Source organism: Mobula hypostoma, chromosome 7, assembly GCF_963921235.1.
Source record: "Mobula hypostoma chromosome 7, sMobHyp1.1, whole genome shotgun sequence".
Classification (NCBI taxonomy): Eukaryota; Metazoa; Chordata; class Chondrichthyes; order Myliobatiformes; family Myliobatidae; genus Mobula; species Mobula hypostoma.
This window is the reverse complement of record NC_086103.1, coordinates 153,622,947-153,637,956: the sequence shown is the minus strand read 5'-3', so window position 1 is coordinate 153,637,956 and position 15,010 is coordinate 153,622,947.

The window sequence follows — 15,010 nt, the reverse complement described above, 5'->3', positions numbered from 1 at the left end:
ATCTAATATTTCCTCATAACTGAAATACTCCATCTTGGGCAACATTCTGGTGAATCTTCTCTGCTCTCTCTTCAGTGAAACTGCAGAGCTTTAAATCTGTAACAATAATGCCCTCAAGCTAATTAGAAATTAGGAGTGCCAGTGCCCATACTTCTCTACAGCTCACCCATAAAGACATTTTTATATCTCCAAAGATTGTGCTTTTGATCTACCACTTCACTGACTTCTGCATTTGACCTTAATTCCAAATAACTTTTTGAGATTGCTAACAAATTTTACAAAAACAATCTTGCCCGTTTAATGGATAGAATTCTCTCACTTGGCTATGTAGCAAATCATTTAAAAATGGACACATACATATACAGTATTTACCATATACAGTATAATCTACTTCTCCATTGTAAGCTCCCATTTTACTATCAAGAAAAAAATAATTATTTTATTGTATTTTACTTTGCATGAATGACAACATCTTCTCCACTGAAATCATGTTATTAGCTGTTTATGAACTACATTTTAAATGATCTCTAACAAAGATACACATGGTAAACATTGATAGATAGCCAGATGAATGAAAGAGGAAGTATCAAAGATGGAATGTGTTCTCGGTTAGAAAATTGAAGTCTCCCACAAACAATGGAATACAGATATAATTTTTAGATGAGTTATTTTACATGGTTCAAAGTTCAAAGTAAACTTATTATGTAAGTATGTATGTGTTATCATATACTACGCTAAGATTCATTTTCTTGTGGACATTCACAGTAGAACAAAGAAACACTATAGAATCATTGAAAATCTACACACAAAGACGGACAAACAACCAACGTGCAAAGGAAAACAAACTCTGCAAATACAAAAAAACCTAATAATAATAATAATGATTAGGAAGTAAATAATACTGAGAACATGAGTGGCTAAGTCCTTAAAAGTGAGTCCATGGTTTGTGGAATCAGTTCAGTGTTGAGGTGAATGAAGTTACCCACACTGGTTCAAGAGCTTAATGGCCATCCTGAACTTGGTGGTGTGGGGCCTAAGGCTTCTGTATCTCCTTCCTGAAGGCAGCAGCAAGACGAAAGCCTGAATGGTGGGGGCTCTAATAATGGATGCTGCTTTCCTGTGGCAGCATTCCATCGGCGCTCTATAAATGAGAAACTTAAATAGGTTAGCCACTTAAATACTGTGGCTAGACAAAATCTTCTGAGAGATTGGGTTTCCCATGGAGAATGACTCACTTCCTGATCCCCCAAAGTATTTTGAACAGCTACAAGGCATGTCAGGAATGTGACAGAACCAATTGGACCGAATAAATGCAGCTCCAGAAGCCTGACACTTATGTAGAAGAGATTGCAGCAACATTGCCAAACATGAGGCACCTGGAATCTCCACCTCCAAACATCATTGAATACTGTGTAGCAATTAGGTTGCCTTCCTTCGTTGTTCCCGAATTAAAATCCCAGTAGTCCTTGCCTAGAGGCACAGTGAGAGCACTGACATCACAGCAACTACAGCAATTCAAGCAGATGGGTGACCTTCTCAAGGGTAACTAAATTGTGCATTGAACTAGCCTTATGCATCACTGCACAGAAGGATAGAGTTCAATGGGCTTTGCTCATGCTGGTTTTACTTGCATAATCATAAATACAATTATTTTTATCAGGAATTGGAAAATTCAAGGTGCATGCTAAAAAGAATTATTTAAAAAATATATTATATGATCAAGGCAAAAAGAAATGAGACGAAAATAGCTAAATGTAAAAATCAGATTCTTGTTTAAGTATTAATTTCAAAATCCACCAAGTATTCTTATTTGCAGAACTTTTGATCAAACTCCAAGTTCTTGCATAGGAGTAGTTAGAATAACAAAAATGACAGAGATGCAGTAAATCACACCATAGCCCCATTACTTTTCAAGTTTATTTTAGTCACAAGTGGTGAAGTACACACTACTCACATTGAGCAGGCATAGTGGGTTTAATTGTGTTTAGAAAGTAATGCTATGACTACTGTATGTCTCATGACTTAAGGATTTACAATCACAGACACATTTTTTTTAACCAATGAGCACTTTCTTGAAAAAAAAACTTCCCCAGTTTCCCTTAATTTAGACTGCAAAATCTGTCTAATTCTTCACAGTCAAGGTTTCAAACGAATTCTTTGCAAATGCTGAAGAAGACTGGAATTTAGTATATTATATTACAATATAAAGCAGACAGAATATAAAATGCATCTGATAGTATGCATTTCTGAATGGACACATGGTCCATTGCCAAAATATTTTGGAAATACAAGGAAGCATTCAGTGATTTCAGTTTGAAAGCTTCTTATGTTGAGGTAATATGCCCAACTGCTTCACTTATGATACGAGTTGTATACCCTATTTAGAATAATTGGCCAGCTCCTACATATTTTTCTCAGCAGCAGAGCTGGTTGAGATGTCCCACTGTTATATAGTCTTTGTGAAGGGCTTTGCAAACAGAGCAGACAAGCAATAAATTGGAGAGCCCCTGAAAGTGGACACAGAGGTTACCTTGTTTGATTAACCTTCATCCATTGTTTTTGACATAGACCCCCAGGAGGCAACCCACTAAGCTCTTCTTGGGCAATGGGTGCAGATGATCAGGGCAATTAATGCAAGAACCAAGAACATATTGGTGTAATTGTTGGTTGAATTATGTATGTTGACAAGGCGGTCTAAAAACAACTTTGTTCTCAATATCAGCGGGACCAAGGAACTGACTGTGGATTTGAGGAAGGGGAAGTCAGACAAACAATGCACCAGTCTTCATTCAAGAATCTGCCTCGGACAGGTGAGCAGGTCGAAGTTTCTGTATGTCAGCATCTTGGAAGAACTGTCTTTGGCCCAGAACATAGATGCGTCCATGAAGAAGGCAAGCCAATGTCCTTAGTTTCTTAAAAAATTTAAGTTGATATGGCATGGCATCAAACACTTTGACAACCTTCTACAGATATACATTGTAGAGCTTTCTGCCAGGCTCTATCATGACCTAGTATGCAGGAGGCCACGGGGGGGGGGGGGTTGACTCAGTCAGCTCTATCATGGGTGTAGCCCTGCCACCATCTCAGGAAGGTGGGAACCATGTAGTTTGCACAATTTAGGCCTTACCCTCTTTTATACTGCCATCAGGCGGGAGGTAGAGGAGCCTGAAGACACACAACGCAATGCTCAACAATAGCTGCAATCAGGTTCTTCAACCAACCTGAAAAATCATAAAATGAGCTTGGATTATATTGTATTTTTTTTTCTTTCTCCGAATCTTTCAAATTATGTAAATTAGCCATGGAAAAAAAACACTGGCAAAGATGACGGCAGGGTAGCAATGGCTGGAATTTCTGAAAGCAATTCAGAAGGCGCAGGATATATACATCCCAAAGAGGAAGAAGTATTCTGAAGGAAAGATGACAGAACCATGGCTCGAAAAAGCCAACATAAAGGACAAAGAGAGGGCATATAATAGAGCAAATATTAGAGGGAAGTTAGAGGATTGTGAAGCTTTCAAATACCAAAAGAAGGCAAATTTTAAAAGTCATTACGAAAGTAAAGATGGAATATGAAAGTAAGCTAGCCACTAATATTAAAGAGGATAAAAAGAGTTTTTTCAGATACGTAAAGTATAAAAGAGAGACAAGAGTGGATAAAGGACTGCTGGAAAACGATGCTGGAGAGGTAGTAATGGGGGACAAGGAAATGGTAGATGAACTGAATGAGTATTTTGCATCAGTCTCCAGGGTGGAAGACACTAGCAGTATGGTGCTACCAGGTGTCACCGGCCATGAAGTTACCATAACTAGGGAGAAGGTTCTTAGGAAATTGAAATGTCTGAAGGTAGGTAAATCACCTGGACCAGATGGTGTACACCCAGGTTTCTGAACGAAGTGGCTGAAGAGATTGTGAAGGCATTAGTAATGGTCTTGCAAGAATCACTAGATTCTGGAATGGTTCAGGAAGACTGGAAAATTGCCACTCTACTCTTCAAGAAGGGAGAGAGGCAGTAGAAAGGAAATTATAGGCCAGTTGGTCTGACTTCAGTGGTTGGATTCAATTGTTAAGGATGTGGTTTTGGGGTACTTGGGGGCACATGATAAAATAGGTCATAGTTAGCATGGTTTCCTCAAGGGAAAATCTTGTCTGACAAATCTGTTGGAATTCCTGAAGAAATAGCAAGTAGGATAGACAAAGGGCAATCGGTTGATGTTGTGTACTTGGATTTTCAGAAGGCCTTTGACAAGGTGCCACACATGAGGCTGATGAACAAGCTACAACCCCATGATATTACAGGAAAGGTCCTAGCACGGATGAAGCGGTGGCTGATTGGCAAGATGCACAGAGTGGGAATGAAGGGAGCCTTTTCTGGTTGGCTGCTGGTGACTAGGGGTCTATGTTCAGTCCAATTCCTTTTACGTTATATGTCAATGATTTGGATGATGGAATTGATGGGTTTGTTGCAAAGTTGTAGATGATACAAAGATAAGTGGAGGGGCAGGTAGTTTTGAGGAAATAGAGAGGCTACAGGAGGTCTTAGATAGATTAGGAGAATGGACAAAGAAACAGCAGATGGAATACGGTGTCAGAAAATGTATGGTCATGCACTTTGGTAGAAGAAATGAAAGAGTTGACTATACAAAAATCTGAAATGCAAAAGAACTTGGGAGGTCTTATGCTGGATTTCCTAAGGGTTAATTTGCAGCTTGAGTCTGTGGTGAGGAAGGCAAATGTAATATTAGCATTTCATTTCAAGAATATAAAAGCAAGGATATAATGTTGATGTTTTATAAAGCATGGTGAGGCCTCACATGAAGTATTGTGAGCAGTTTTGGACCCCATATCTCTGAAAGGATATGCTGAAACTGGAGAGGGTTCAAAGAAGGTTCACGAAAATTATTCCAGAATTGAATGGCTTGTCATATGAAGAACGTTTAGTGGGCTCTGGGCTGTATTCACCGGAATTTAGAAGAATGAAGGGTGACCTCATTCAATACTATCGAATGGTGAAAGGCCTTGATAGAGTGGTTGTGGAGAGGATGTTTCATATGATGGGAGAGTCTAAGACCAGAGGACACAGCCTCAGAATAGAGGAGCGTCCTTTAAGAACAGAGATGAGGAGGAATTTCTTTAGCCAGAGAGTGGTGAATCTGTAGAATTCACTGCCACAGGCAATAGCTTAAGGCAGATGTTGATAGATTCTTGATTGGTCAGGGCATGAAGGGATATGGGACGGGCAGGGGAAGGCAGGAGACTGGGGCTGAGAGGAAAAATGGATCAGCCGTGATGAAATAATGGAGCAGACTTGACGGGCCAAATGGCCTAATTCTGCTCCTATATTTCATGGTCTTATTTATGTTCATTTATGATAAATATTTGGATCTTCTTATAATTTGCTGTGTTGCTGCTACAAAATTTTCATGGCATTTAAATGACATAAATAAACTTGAACTTGAATTAGTTTTTGACATCTGATATGCACATTTTGGCTTTTATTTCTCTTATAGCTAGGATGATGCTTTGCTTAAATGGAAGGATGTCATTCCGCCTACTCACGCTAAATAGTTACATGATGTTATGTCATGTTTAACTTTAGAAAAGATCCATTGCTCAATTTCTGAATCTAGCCAAGACTTTCACACATTGTGAATATTTTCAAAATCTGTGATTTGTTGTTAAAGTACAGATGTTGGCTAATAACATATTTCACTATATAATAAGGATTTATCTTCCTTCTTTCTTTCTTTACCAAGCAGCTTCAATCTTGGTAGTGGGTTTAGAGTTTTTTTCTGTATAATAATAAAATTATCATATTTCAATATTATGATTTAATTTAATTTACATGAATATAGAATAATGAGATTGCAAGTGTGATTCAAACATGTATTGGTATTATTTTATCTTTTATTGAAATAATATATACTTCTTGTACTCTGTATTCTTTATGTAGAAATTAATAATAAAAACATTGAAAAAGGAAAAAAGAACTAGTTCCACAAAAGATTCCATGACCTCACCTGATTGGTCAAGGTCAGTGAACAGTGATGTTCAAAACTCAAATATCACCTGCTATACCAGCGGGCTCATACTGCTCTATGGACTAGACTAATTTCATTCACCTTCCAATGCTTTCTGTTCATCAAAACTCCTACGATAAAGTCACAGGGTCACGTACTCAGCTCTGCCACTTGCCCAATGCACGTTATAACCTACAATGTGCACATTGTAGGCTACTCATCACTAATTGTTCCCCCCCCCCCGACTTTTGTTGAACAAGGTGGCATCTAAGAAGAGGTGGCAGCAGTTCTCCCGTAAAACTCTGAAGCAGGTTATTCACATGAAGGAGATTATACTGACCACCTCTGGAATGCTATTACTCAGGCAGAAGTCAGTAGCAAGGAGGAAGTGTTGGAAGATAATGGTAGGCATGTTTCTCATCCTCCTTGCCAGAAGAGCAAGAGGTCAGCAACTCAGTGATAAATTATTTGACATAGAAGGTGGAGAATCTTATGCAAATCAGTGAACCAAATTTGATGCATGGTTTCAGGGTTTTGACGCAAAAACTTGATAATTTCCTGCTCGCCCCCACCAAAGATGCTGTTCCACCCACTGAGTTCCAGCAGTTTGTTTGTTGCCATCCAAGCTTGTCTGTCACCTGGCTTCACAGTGTACATTAGCTTGCGATGGCCCTTGTGGCTACGGGGGTCAGGGGGTATGGAGGGAAGGCTGTTGCAGGGTTCTGAGTTGGATGATCAGCCATGATCATAATATATGGCGGTACAGGCTCAAAGGGCCGAATGGCCTAGTCCTGCACCTATTTTCTATGTTTCTATGTTTCTATGTGCTCCTAAGCAGGCTACTTGTGATGCCTTTCAGCTGTTGTGATGAGTGGTCCTAGACTTGAAGCATTAACTGTTTCTCTTTCCACAAAAGGAAAGGTTTTGGTCCATCAGGTCCACACCAGCCCCAACAGGGCAATCCCTTCAATCCCTTCCCCTCTCTCTATACTTCCCTATTCCCCTGTAACTCACATACCCACATTCAGGGATTATTTACATTAGTTGGTTAATCTTCCTTTGGAATGTGAGAGGAAACCAGAAAATCTAGCAGAAACCCATGTGGTCACAGGGGAATTCCAGACAGATATCATCTGAACTCTGGAACAAACCAGGTTCCCTGTAGCAGTGGGTGACACCACTACCAATGTATATTTGTAATCAAAAATCCCTTTGTTCCTCTCCCCCATCAAAATTTGCATCTTCCAGAGAAGATGTAACCTCTAAACTGATTGCCTTGCAGTTATCCATGTTTAACTTCTTTTGCCAATTATTTCCTCATTCTGCAAGTTTAATAAATGTCCAGTAATTTGTTTATTCCTCCTCAGTATTAACCAGTTTCCCAATTTGGTGCCTTCTACAAATTTAGAAAGTGTGTTTTTGATTTTAGATTCCGAAGACTTAATTTGTTAACAGCAGTGGTCCTAGCTAATAGCTTCTCTTTGCTGTGCTTTGTCCTGAGGCCAACCAGCAATCTCTCCTGCTACTTTTCCCTTGACTCGGCATTCACTGACCTTTCTCATTCGTCTACCATTGGGCACATTAGCGAATGCCTTTAGATACATTACATCTGCCGAAACAAAGTCGTATTTTTACCATCTCCCTATCGTTGATTACTTCCTCTCTTACCTCCTCCAGAAATACTGATTAAATTTAGTCAAGCAGGGCTTCCCCTTTAAAAACCACGCTGAATCACTTTTATACTTCCCTATTCTGGATATTCCATTATCTTGGTTGGCAGGGGTTCCATTAACTTTCCTACCACCAGAGCTAAACTAATGTATTCTATTCCCTTTGTTAAATATAGATTATGTTAGCTAACTGTCAGTCCTCGGGCACCTAACCTTTTCTTAATAAATTACAATGTGCAATAATGCTTTTGCTTTCTCTTCTTTAGATTATTTCAAATGGATGGATAGAATCCCTTGGGATGGTGTTTTATCCTCTGAGCTTCATTAAATTAGTTTATATATCCATTCTTCTTTTTATTACTATCTGGACCTATAATGTCAGGTCCACCTGTTCTCTCTCCTTGCAAGCACAGAGGCATAATAACATTGCTGCTTTCTCCCTATTCTTGTCTGTATTATGTTCATCTGTGCCTTCACACCTACCCCTTAATGGCTCAGACCCCATCCTCATTTTTACTGATTGCTGTGTCTCTATAGCATATTTTACCATATAATTTGCTCCTTGTTTGCTTTCCTAATTTTGACATTATTTTGCTAATCCCTTTGCACTCCCTCTTGTTATGATCTTTTCTTCAATTTGCATATTAAATTCCCCTTTCCTTACTGTCACTCGTGCCATTATGTCTTCATTTATCCATGGAGTTCCATGAGTTCTTTTTCTTTAACAGAATATATTTTTCCTGCATTGCTACATATCGATAGACACGTTTCCCTTTGTTTTATATACAGGGATTTGCCTATATTTTTATTGTTCATTTTATCTTCTGAAATTCTATTCTCAGATTCTCAATAATCAGCTTTTCCCGATTCAATTAGTCTTGCTGTTGTCATACATATGTCTTCTATTATCAACTTAAAGCATATTACATTATCGTAATTACGGCCCCAATGTTCTCCTATTTTAACTTTTATCATCTGCTCTAGTTCACTCCCTGTTTCAAGATCCAGTAGCAAATCCTGCCTCAGCATTTTTCAGATTCGGATTGAAATGAGTACTGTTGCAATACAGGAAATGCATTCCCGTATTTCCCGTATTTATTGTGTCAAATTAGAATAAGTAGCTGAAATCTCCATTATTACTAATCTATGTTTTATATTTATTTCACTAATTTGGCCCCATTTTCCCTCCTCTTCTTCTGTGTACTAACTAGGTACTGTACACACTATGTAAATGATTTTTTTATCTCCTTTCAAATGGATTCCAATTTTGTTGTTATTATAGGTGTATTTCTTTTTCTTCTTATCTCTAATATGTATCATCCATCAACACTCTCCCTTCCCATCTCCACCCCCTCAAACCCCACTTTCCACATCTTTCCCTGTCTCCTTCTATTCTAAACATGTTATATCCTGCAATGGATCACTCTCATAGATGCTGCCTGACTAGCTGAGTTCTGCCCGCATTTTGTGTGTGATACTCAAAATATTCAACATCTGCAGAATCTCTTGTATCAAAGGATAATTCCTGGTTTCACTGTAGTCGTCATTCAGTAATCCCTATGTCTGGTTTCTGGTATTACAAAACTGCATCCAGTTCTCTTATGTTACTATGAGCACTGTGCAGACTTTAATTCTTTTCTGATTGGTTTGCATTCTATTTTACGGATTTTTAAAATTTAATTTAGAGATACAGCATGAAACAGGCTCAAAAAGCCACACCGCCCAGAACCCCAAATATTTAACCTTAGCTTAATAACAGGACAATTTACAATGACTAATTAAACTACTAATTGACATGTCTTTGGAATATGGGAGGAAACTGGAGGAAACTCACACATTCAAGGGGAGGAACGTATAAACTCCTTACAGACAGTGTCAGAAATGAACTCTGATGACCCAAGCTGCAACAGTGTCATGCTAACCATGTCCCTGTGAACCATTTATGATAACTACAGAGAATGACCATCAGCTCACAAAATCCCTTTACAGCCTTCCCTTCCCATAATCCAGACTTAAATCTATTGCCAACTCTCTAATCTCTCCCAATTTTGGGCATTTTTCTACAGTTTATCGCTTCTCCTGTTTTCAGATACTTAACCCACTGATCAGTTATCTGCCCTAATGTTTTTCCTGTGCCTCAATGCCAAATTTCACCCTGGGGCTCCTACGAAAGACCTTAGAAGTTATTTTGTTGGTTTAAAAGTTATTAGAAAATCTTGGTTGCTTCTCTTCAATTAAAATTCTCCAATACCATTGTTTTGACTGGATGATTACATTTACAATCTTGTTAACCTTGGCTGTATATTAAAATTCTCCTTTTCTTGTTCTATTGAAAATAAAATTGTGTAAGTTCATTTGTTCTGAGAAAATCAGCTTTATCCTCCCTCAAGCGAATTCCTTTATAAGAGGTAGGAAGGGTAGAATCTTTTCCTGCCCGTAACCACATGTATGATGAGCTTTTATCAGCTTAGTCCGGATGATAAGTGAAGCAACTTCTGAGCTGTGCTGAGTTCTGTCTGTAGATCAAGCAGCCCAATAAATCATTTAGAAACTAGCAATGAAGTCAGGAATCATATGGCATCTGTGATCTTTCACTCTTCTGGCATGTAAGAATAAAAGAAGATAGGGAATAAGAGAATATTTAAAAGGAAGAGAATCATATTGTTTAATATTGGCCACTATAACACAAGGTTGCCTAATCCAAAGTACTGCTTTTTCTTCAGTTACAGTATCTTTAAGATAACAAGGATGAGAAGTAGCAACACATTTGACCCCTTAACACTTCATTATCACATAGCCTTTAAATTTTATGTTCCTATTTTACTCCATAAAAAATCTTGTGACTGGACGATTACAAAACCAATTACTATGAATTTGCTCCCGAAAACCGTCTGGAAAATTAGTCAGATGTTTATGACGCATTTCACTCGTCTTTTTCTGGTAGTTGTAGTGATAAATTCCATCTGAATTATTTCCAATCTTTATTCCATGAATGAAGATATTTACACATCTTTGTACCAAGGAAGCAAAGCTTGGCTAAACAGAACTCAAATCCTCTGGTAACATTAAGCTTTCAACAAAAATAAAAGTATATTTAAAATTTTCAGTTTTTACTTGCTGTTTCTCCCATTCCCTCTGCCATCCGTAGCTATGGCTTGGACTGTTTGTCTAAATGAAGCAGTAGTTGTATTATAACTGAGTACTTAAATTTTAAACGCAAAAACATATTATTCATATATGATCTTTACAAGCACTTTTTTCTTACGCATTAGGAAGAAAAACGTAAAGGTCTGAAAAATCATGAATTCTTTTGTATTCGTATTACAGTAAGAAAATTATTATTTTTAACCATGGGACCCATCACAAACATTCTAATTATAAAATATAAGCAGAATAGCAATATACAATGATAAATGTTGTAAGACTGAAAGATTGGACCTTTAAAAATAACTTAATTAGGAGAACATTGAAAGTATCTTTCATAAATGCTTTGGTGCACAAACTGAATACTTCTAATTATTAATTATAAAGAGTAATAGTGTCATAGAGAAATACAACACAGAGACAGGCCCTTCGGCTGATCTAGTCCATGCCAAACTATTTCAACTGCCCCGTCTTATTGACCTGACCTGAACCATAACCCTTCATGCCCCTCCCATCCATGTACTAGCAAATTTCTCTTAAATGCTGAAATCAAAATCGCAGCCACTACTTGCACTGGCAGCTTATCCCAACTCTCACCACCTTCTGAATGAAGAAGTTTCCTCTCATGTTACCCTTAAGCATTTCACCTTTCACCCTTAACGCATGACCTCTAGTTGTAGTCTTGCCCAACCTCAATGGAAGGGCTTGCATTTGCCCTTTCTATACCCCTCATAATTTTATATACCTAAATCAGATCTCCCCTTAATCTTCTACATTCTAGGGAATAAAGCTCTAACGTATTCAATCTTTCCTTATAACATAGGTCCTCCAGCCTTGGCAACATCCTTGTAAATTTTCTCTGTACTCTTTCAGTCTTATTTATATCTTTCCTGTAGGCTGGTGACAAAAACTGAACACGTCTTCTTCAGCCGATCGGCCCTCCTAGCGCATAGGCCACCATTGGAAGCTCACCAGAGTCCTCTTTCTTGGGCCAGGGTGTACCCTACTTTTTTCATGACTTTTAATTCCCACACAGTTTCAGACTGCCTTCGCTCCTCATTTCAGAAGGTCAAAATGATATGTAATATTCTATTTGTAGCAAAAATAAAAAGGTCAGAATAATTTGCTTTAACTTGCAATCAAGTGACTTGAGATGCACCCCAAAATAGTTAAACTCATATGTCTGCTATCTGATTATTTGGAAGTCCCAATGGTTTGGTGTGTGGCTGACTAAGTGATGATTGCTCTCTTTCAACTCACTGGGTTCCCATGCACCCATTAATCTTTACCCTAATTCCTTCGCTCACTTTAATCTTACCAGGGTCACTGGAATCTTTTTTACGTTACTGTGCAGTACATAAAACATGGAACTAAAAGTGTTTTGGGGGATAAATAGGAATAATATACTGCAGTCTGGAAAGTCTGTCACAACACATAAAGCCCTGGAGGAACTCTGTGTGTCAGTCAGCACCTATGGAGGGAAATCAACAGTCAGTGTTCCATCTGGACTTTGCACTCTGGAGGGTAAGCACAAGTTTTGCCAAATGGAGGAGGGCAAGGGGGGGTGGTGGTGCAGAAACCAGTTTACTTCCTTTTCTAGAGAGAAATGCAGAGCCTTGATGCTTTCCTGATGGGGGATAGAAGCGTACAGGGACCGGACATCCATGGAGAAAATAATGTGTTCTCTGCCAGGGAGATGATAGTTGTTGAAATGGAGGAGAGCATGTGGATGTAACAGATGTAACTGGAAGGGATTGGACCATGGGTCAAGATAGATCCAAGAAATGAAGAGAGGAGTTTGGCAGGGCAGGACCAGGCAGAAACAATGGACCACCAGGGTTGTTTGGTTTCTGAATATTTGGTAGATATTGGAAATTGACAGTGTAGGTTTGGGAAACAGTAAGGATGGAGGGGGATCTCCAGAGAGATGAGGTCTCTGATGGAAAACATTCCAGAGCAGCACCACCACAGTCCCAAGCATCCCGGGTTACTAGATATTTATTGTCTATGATTAGTTGAGTTATTAATAGTGATGGGATATCTTGAGTAAATGGTTAACAATCACTTGAGATCCTTCTTCTCTTATATCTTTGGCAAAGCAACTAGTCATTAATCAGTTCCATTTTCTATTTCCTTGCATTCATGTACAATCTACTATGTTGTAGGTAATCACTCCTATCATTTCTAAATCAATCTATTTAATTTGTTCAATATTCTCTGCATGTTACTTATGCCCATCAAGTGGTACCTAGTCCATCGAGTGATGTTGTGTCACTGTATTACAAGCTATACTTTCCTTAGAGATGGGAGTTGTAAATATAAGTCTGTAAATCTCCACCAGCCACAACCTTCGATTGCAAAGGTTCAAAGGTTCATCTTATTATCAAAGTATGTACACAGAATACAACTCTGAGATTCTTCTCCGGATCACCAGGAAATACAGAAAAACCATGGAAGTCATTGAAAAAAAAGACATCAACCCTCCCCCTCCACACGACAAAGAAAAAAAACAATGTTGTAAACCCCAAACCACACCCCCAACCCCTCCCTTGCACAAAAAATATCAGATTACCCACCTGGAAAACAGCAGCTAGAATGTTAAACCCCCCCAGCCCCCTCCCACGCAAAAAAAACAGCTACAATAACATCAGAACCTTATTTCCCGCTCACTCTTGTCGGTTGAATCTATAATCCAGTCAATTAAATTTACCTTTGACTTTAAGACTTTAATTTTCCTCAAACACAACTATTTTAAGCAAATTTTACAAAATGGATAGTCATTAACTGTTTTTTTTTTCTAAATCTATAATGGCTGTTCTGAAAAGCTTTCAAGCATTTAGATACATTCCTCACTCCTCACCAGTGTTTGCTTAACTGGTCCATAATTTCCAGTGATACTTTCTTGAACATTTACCTTCCATTTCCTAGACACCTAGCTGATGAAAGTTAATGATAAAAATTCTGAATATATCAAGGCCTTGCCACTTTCAACACAGGTATTTATCAACTATCGTCTGCGTTATCTTCAAATAACACAGCTGACTGAGTCCTACAATCATCATTGAGCCAAAATGAATGGATGCAGAAAACACACACAACCAGTTCATGATCCTCTATAATAGTTCTATCACTTTGAACATATACTCAGACCTTATATTTTTCATTGTCTTCTGTTTTAAAATATATCTTTGTTTGACCTTGAAATTATCTTTAACATTTGTATTCAACACCCTAATCTTACTTGCAGGTCAATTTATCCAAACTGAAAGAGAGATCTCTGCTAGGATAACTAGTCAGTTATAACTTTTAATTTATTTTTCAGTTTTAGAGCAGTTTGTCATCTCGCCATTCATCAATCCATCCATCCTAAATTACCTGCAAAATCTGAAACTCAGAAAAGAGGATTATTAAATTTCAATTGAGAGAACCAATGGAATACAAATGTAGCTGTATGATTACTAGAGTGTGTAATACATTTAATACAAAAGTGCTGTGTGCTGGAAAGGACAATGGTAGATGTTAAAGGGAAATCATGCAAAAAATGATACATAAAGGCTTGAAAAGGGCAGTGAAGTTAAAATAATTCAACTAAACTGTGGTAGAAACCACAATTTTTTAGATCACCTGCAACCGCAGATAGCTAATAAAAAAGACAGATCAAAACTAAATTGAAAGATTCCACAAAGTGAATTCTCTCCCAAAAGGTAATTGATCTCGTTAAAAGTGATTACAGTTTTTGAAGGTAGTGATACCACTTCTGGTTTTGATCCCATATGATGCAATGGTTCAGTATACAACTTATGATCAGCAAAAAACGATGGTGCCTGGATTTTACTCAAAGTGAAATTTATAACCTTAATTTAAAATTTCAAATGGAGCATGGTATATTTTGTTTATACAATCATTAATGCAATCCCATAATTACATATTAATGCGAACAAAGATGGATTTTTTTTCAATACATGTTGAAATCATGTTTCTGAAATAATTAAAAATATGTTTTCAGTTATGATGATCTGAACGTCACAATATATCAGCACACTGTCTGTCCATCTCTGGAAATGGAGTCGTAATCCATTCCAAACTGAAAATACAAAGCTCTTCTCCTTGCCTTGGATTCAAAGATAAAACGGATTTAAAATTCCCTCCTTTTTAGATGGCTAAATCCTACATGT